Source organism: Corvus moneduloides, chromosome 24 (genome assembly GCF_009650955.1).
Source record: "Corvus moneduloides isolate bCorMon1 chromosome 24, bCorMon1.pri, whole genome shotgun sequence".
NCBI classification, from domain to species: Eukaryota; Metazoa; Chordata; class Aves; order Passeriformes; family Corvidae; genus Corvus; species Corvus moneduloides.
In genome coordinates this window covers 2,557,030-2,563,682 of record NC_045499.1, presented here as the reverse complement: position 1 = coordinate 2,563,682, position 6,653 = coordinate 2,557,030, and the positions used below count along the sequence as shown (strand labels likewise).

Here is a 6,653-nt window from a genome sequence, read left to right as displayed (position 1 = left end):
AATCATCTGTTGGATAGGAACTGTTTCAGGCATGCTGAGCGCAGGGCAGGGCTGGGGGAGCAGCTATTAATGCCAGTGGAAGGGGTTCTCAATTAAAAAAAAGCCGATGACAACAGTTTTTAGATCAAAAGGAGCCTTTTCACAGGACATTTTCTTTGCTTGGGCAGAAATATTAATCAATCAGGCTGAGAGGAGCTGCAGCAAAAATCATTTGGTTTGGTACCCGTTTGGGAGTTGGATTTGGCTCGGAGGACACGGGGTGTTAAACACCCATCGCTCTTTTAATGAAAACACCCCCGAGAAAGCGAGGAAGCTTCTCTGCAGATGGGAGCTCAGGGTTTTTTCCCCAGGTAATGGATGGCGAAGCACAAATTCCGCTTTGAAAATGGAGCAATTTGTTCAACCCTGGCTGCTCATGACTGGTTTGAAAAATCGAAATAACGAACGGCGCTGTGGAGAGCGTGGCCTTGAAGTGCCCGATTGCACCGGGGCTTTGGTGGCTCCCGTCTGTCCGCGGCCTTCTGCCTCTGCGTGAATCCCAGGAGGTCGGGATCTGGGGAGCCTTCTGCTCCCAGAAGCAGCTCATCCCCACAGAGATGGTCCATCCCTGCCCAGCAGCTGCACCACTTACACGTCACCCATGGGCTGGCCCTGCGGATGCAGCATTCCCGTGCAGGGAGGCAGTGCTGGGGCTGACCGAGAGCTGGCTCTGCTTTGTCCTTGCTCTCATTGTGCTTTTCGGCCTCCCTCAGGGTGGCTAGAAGTGGCTGCAGGTTGGGTTTCCAAGGTTTCCACATGCTGGATCACCACATGGAAAAACCCCACCAGAGCAGGGGGAAAACATCGGGTAGGAAACGCCATGGCTCCAACTCGCATCTCAGCGGGCTCGAGGATGTGGCTTGTTCGGGAAAATCACACTGCTGGCTTCAGCACCCGGCCCATGTCCACATCCCCACTAAGGGGGGCCTCCAAGGGTGCCACCGGATGGGTCCCCAGGCCAGCCATCCTGTGGTTATTGGGAGAACCAAACCAGCATCTCATTGCTGGGTCCCACTTGCCAAATCTTCTCCCGTGCCACACTGGCAGCACTGGGTTTTGTCCCGCTGCCCTGCTTTGCCACCCAGCACTGTCACTGCACCAGCTGGGCTGAGTCCTGACCACAGTGCTGGGCACAGGCAGGAGAAATCAGAGAAAAGCCCTGCAATGATGAAGAGTTTTCTCTTAGTTTTCCGCCAAATTTCCAAGGAAGATGCAGCAGGAGGGGGGAAAATCAGGGGGGAATTTTCCAAGCTAGAAAATAACAGAGACCCCAACGTTTCGGTGCCTTCTCCATGGGAGAGTCTGGTGGTTGAGGTCTCTGCGATGGCCAACGAGCAAACCAAGGCAAGGCAGTCCTGTGGTGTGACCCTGAGCCAACACCTCCAGCCTCGCGTCCTCCGAGGGCGTTTCTGCTCCCGCACATCGGACTGGAGACAAACCTGCCCCTGGAGAAGCCCTTTCAGAGATGCCTCGAGGCAGAAGAGGACACAGATCCAGCACGGGTGAGAGAATCTTCTGATTTAACTCATTTAGCTCCAGGAGATGGGGTGACAATTCCTGTTCCCACCCTTCCAAACCCAACCTTGGCGTCACATTGCCCCTTTTCCCCACAGCAAAGCACCAAACCCGCCCCGCACGGAGCACACCCAGCCCCCAAACCCCCCCAGAGGGGCACGGGGTGGCTCGAGCGGCACAGCCCACACCCAACCACCTTTACCAGCATTTCACACCCACGCCCACGCCTCTGCTTCCGCCCCAACATCCCAGCGGGAAGGGATTGGGATTTACAGCCACCACCCTCCTCCTGGTGCCATCCCATGGTCGACCCCCTGCTCCCGCTCTCTACCTGCTGCCTTTTTAAAATTTTATTTTATTTTATTTTATCTTATTGTCATTATTTTTTGCAAGGAAAACGGGTTGCCCTGGAGCTGGGTCTCCATGGAAACTTGGGTTTTTCAGACACTCAATGGAAAACGCTGGCACGGAGACGCTTGTGCAGGAATACTGATTCAGCCCCAGCGTCTGTAACACTGACTGCATTTTAATCCCGCTCCGCTACCCGGAGAGCTAAAAATACCCTGTGAGCTGTCGCCTCCTGAACTCGAGTAAACAGCTTAAAGCAACACGGTGCTGCCGGAGCAGAAATTCCATGAATCAGCTGAAAAAAAAAAAAAAAAAAGGGATGGGGGAGGTAACGGTGGGGTCTCAGCCCTCGAGGAGCACCAGCTTGGTGGGGGAGAGCAAATCCCCACTCCAGGGATAGAGAAGGAGCAGCTGGAGGCAGCAGACGGGTCCTTGGGGCTGTGTTGCACCTCTCCGAGATGCCCTTTTCCCAGTGTTAAAGCAGGAAAACAAGGTTTTCCCTGGCCCCCAGCTGGCTGGGAGGAGCGCTGTGTTCTCTGCCGTGCCAAGCTCAACGCGTGGCACTGACATGGGCTGGGCAGGAGCCAGCTGTCCCCACCGAGGGGGCTGGGGACAATTGAGGGAGGGGTGACCTTGCTGGCACGGTGTTCTTCCTTCTCCCTCCGATCACCTCTCCGAGAAAAAGACCCTGAGGTCCAGCAGAAGGGGCACTGGGGCCGTGGGCACTGCCAGCCCCTCGCCGTGCCCACAGCCCTGTGCCAGCCCAGCCCTCCCGGGGCCGTAATAAGCAAATAAAGTCCAGCTCTCCCCTCCCAATTAGCTGGGACTGTCCTCAGCTGACTCCCAGAGCTGCTTTTTGCAGAATACACAAACACCTCCTTAATTTCTCTCTCTTTTTTTTTTTTTTAAAGACATTCTCCCCGCAGCTCAGCACTCCCCGGGAGGGAACACCCAGATGGGGAAACTGAGGCACGAGCCTGCTTGCGCAAGACCTCGCGGCAGGCTGGGAGTGAATCCAGGCTTCCCAGGTCTCCCCAGCTGTGCCCGGAGCCGGGATCAGGCACTGCCCTGCAACATCCCATCCAGGAAACTCTCCTACCTTCATTAGTGCCGGCTCCTAATTAAAAGGCTCTCAAAAGCCCACGGCAAGGACGTGAACCCGCATCCAGGTGGCTTTGTGGAGGTTCCAGCAGCTGGATGGAGAGCTGGGATTGATTTTTCTAGGGAAACTCTGCATTTATACATTTGTTTTTCTTCCCGCTGGGGGGGAACAGGCGGCGTTCTGGGGATGCTGCTTTGAGCCTTTATTTCTACCAGGATCTAGAGAAGCAGGGAAAATGCCATCCCCAGCTCACAGTCAGACGATTCAGGGTGGGTGATAAATGGGGTTCTGCAGTGGAAAATTCCCCCCTGCCCTGTTCAGTGTGGGCAAAGCCTGTTTCCCAGTAAAACCATTCCAGGGCTCAGCCATTCCCAGCACCCCAGGAACCCCTCCTGAGCCTCTCTCCCTGGCTTATCTGGCATTTCAACACATCTTACAATACTGCAAAGCGGGGATGAGGGAAAAAAAGAAACGTTTTAGGTCCGTGTTTGTGGGTTCTAAGATCTCCCTCCAGCAGGGATGGGATTAAGGCCATTGGCTCTGAGTAGCCAGAGCAGTAAAATCTGTGCGTGGCTAAGCTGCAAGGCTTGCTCGTTTCTTGATGATAAAGAGACTCTGTTTGGGGCTTGAGTTATTTATTGGACTGCATCTCATTAGAAGAGTGGGCACTGGGCACACTGAACACCCCCAGCCCTTCCCCTCCACGCTGAAATCCTCTGCTCCAGCACTGAACTGGGGAGCCAGGAGCAGCCCTGGGGAGGGGACGTGCAGGGCCGTGGCAGTCAGGGAACACTGCCGAGTTCAGCAGCTGCAAATCTCCGTGTGATCAGGGTGGGATCAGGGGGATTCAGCCCCCAGCCCCACGCTCGGCTCAGCACCTGTGCGTGGAGCAGCGTTTGCCAGGCAGATCCGTGCTGGGACAGAGCCAGCTCCCGCTGCAGCAGCACCCACAGGGTGCCCTGGCTCGGGGGGAAAGCCCCTCTGGCAGCTCAGACCTGGCCCCTCGGTTCTCCCTGCAGCTCCTTTCCCAGCCACCCCCTCCCAGCAGGTACTTTCCTAGATTAAAAACCCTGCTCTCATCCCTTGGTGTGGTGCCCCAGAGCCTCGCGCTTGTTTTTATTGACAGCCCCATCTTTTGTTGATTAAAATTCCTTTAAGTGCACCTGGTGGCTGATCCCACTCCTGAGCCAGGGATGCTGTCACTGTCCCCTCCTCCATCGGGCCGTGCTGCCCAGGCTCCCTCCCAGCCGCGTGTCCCCAGGTGCTCCACGTGTCTCCTTGGCTTCAAAAATAAAGGAAAGGAAACAAAAATGCTCCAGGATGATGGGGAAAAGGGTGATTTTTGTTTGGGAAGAGAAAGGGACTGGTGTCAGGGCATGCCAGGCTCTGTCCTCATCCCTTGTTTCCCTTCTCCCACTTGGCTGGATTTGCACCTAGAGGGATGCAGAGCCAAGGAACACGGGCCAGGAGCCGAGTCGTGCCAAAAGCACCGAATCCAAGTCTTGCGGCTCCAAACAAGCAGTGGCACTGACAAAATCCCTGCCAGCCCCGGGCTGGGGCTGCCGGAGCTGGGCTTGGCTGGGATCGCCCACCGGTGAGGGTGATCTGCTCTGTGGGGATGTGGGAATGCCAGGAGCATCCCACTGCCCAGTGAGGGGGCGGATGCCTGGGTCCAGAAATGGGTTGGATTCCTCGTGGGGACTGGAAGACAAAATCGACCTTTCTGCTGCCCTTTGGGATTTCTGCTCCCTCCAGGAACTGTTGCTCTTCCACACCTGATCCTGGTGTTCCCCCAAGAGGGTTTGGGATCACCTGGGGTCCGGCCTCCCCCAGCTCCATTCCCCCACCCGCCACAACATTCCTGTGTCTCCACGATCTGTTGGGAAGCTGGGTTTCCCATGGCTTTGCCCAGCAGGAGCTCGGGAATCCCTGCACGGGCTGGGGGTTGGGATGGGCTCCAGCCCCTCCTGCATTCCCACACCCCCACGGGGTCCTGGGCTGAAGGACCTTACCTGGCTCGTGGATCTCATCACCTTTGTGCAGCTTCAGAGAGGTTTGGCCATTCATCGTCCCCTGCCCCCCAGATTTAGGCTGGGGCCACGATTCTCAGCTTGCAGCCCCAGGGTCAGGCGTGGAGGGATTTTGCTCTCTCCCAAAGCAGAAGGAGGAAGGGGAGGGGCCCATGGGGTCTGTGCACACCCATTCCATCCCTGAGTCACCCGTTTGTTCCTCCTGGCTAATTTTTTGCCCAGGGATCAGAGAGGAACAGGTTGCAATTGGAATGGTGATGGGAAGAGGCTTTGTCCAGGCTGGAGCAGCGACCTCATCCTGCTGCTGGGGTTCATCTCCAGCCGCTTCTGTCCCAACCACCCACAGCATGACCACCCTGCCCCCACACCCCCTCCCACAGGGCTGGGCTGTCCCTGTCCCCTCGAGGTCACCCGGGGGCAGGTCCTGAGCTCTCCTGAGATGTTCCGAGGGCTCGCGGTCCCCGACAGGACCCCGGGGGATGCAGGGGCTCAGCACCCCCTGACCGACCCTCCCTGATGAGCCAGCCCCGGCACCCAGCATCGATCCGTGATCGATCCGTGCCCACGGCCACGTCGGAGCAGGGCCCGGCAGGAGGACTCCGACTCCGAGGACTCTGCAGCCGCAGCGGGAAGCGAAGCCTCTTGGAGGAAGGCTCTCTCTGTAATTGCTCTTTGGCCCCTGGCCACCAACTGCTCACATTTGGGAATGTTTTCTTTCCAGTCTCACGGCCGCTTTTCAGTTCCCTCCCTGGTTTTACCCATCTCAGCCTCTTCCCACACCACCACTCCCAAATGAAAGACCTCAGGGTGTCAAAGGTAGAGCCCCAAATTTCCAGACAAGGTGTCAGCTGCAGCCCCCCCAGCTCATGGCAGCAGTGATTCGGAGCACCCGGAGCTGTGCCAGAACTCTGCAGTTCTCCAAGGGCTCCTGCTGGGCCTGGCAGGGTACAGCCCCAAAAGGGTGTGAAATATTCCCCAAAAGGATGTGAAATACTCACCATGGAGTCAGCAGGACCGGCCCGTTCACCTCATCCTGGTGTTCCCTCTGAGAGCCGAGGATGGCCCTGCGGTGATCCAGCAGCGCTGGTGGGTGATGGCCGGGCTGGGCAGAGCCTGTGTCAGCTCTGCGGGGCCTTTCCCCCACCAAAGGGCTCACGTGGGTGATTCTGCCGTGGGCTTCCCAGTGGGGGCTCTGCTCCAACCCGTGTGAGAGAGCGAGGAGCTCAGCCACAACGTGGAACCACAGAATCCCAGACTGGTTTGGAAAGGACCTTAAATCCCATCCCATTCCAGCCCCTGCCATGGCAGGGACACCTTCCACTGTTCCAGGGTGCTCCAAGCCCCATCCAGCCTGGCCTTGGAAACTTCCAGAGATCCAGGGGCAGCCACAGCTTCTCTGGGCACCCTGTGCCAGGGCCTCCCCACCCTCCCAGGAAATAATTCCTTCCCAATATCAAACTTAAATTTCTCAGTTTTGGCTTGAAGCCATTCCCCTTGTCCTGTCACTCCAGTTCCTGATGAACAGTCCTCCTCTATCTTCCCTGTAGCTCCTTCAGATCCTGGAAGGAGCTCTGAGGTCTCCACACAACCTCCTCTTCTCCTGGCTGACCAGCCCTGAC

At 57.2% G+C, this 6,653-nt stretch overlaps 2 long non-coding RNA genes across 2 annotated transcripts; one reads left to right on the top strand and one right to left on the bottom strand.

The window, feature by feature from the left end:
- Window positions 1–541: 541 nt before the first annotated feature.
- Window positions 542–3,083, bottom strand: LOC116455476. The gene is made up of 3 exons (XR_004244397.1): window positions 3,002–3,083; window positions 1,309–2,197; window positions 542–1,198 (listed from the first exon to the last, which is right to left on the bottom strand). It is a non-coding gene; the product is annotated as an uncharacterized LOC116455476 (long non-coding RNA).
- Window positions 1,454–3,588, top strand: LOC116455477. Its single transcript, XR_004244398.1, has 2 exons — window positions 1,454–1,541; window positions 2,814–3,588. It is a non-coding gene; the product is annotated as an uncharacterized LOC116455477 (long non-coding RNA).
- The last annotated feature ends 3,065 nt before the right edge of the window (window positions 3,589–6,653 follow it).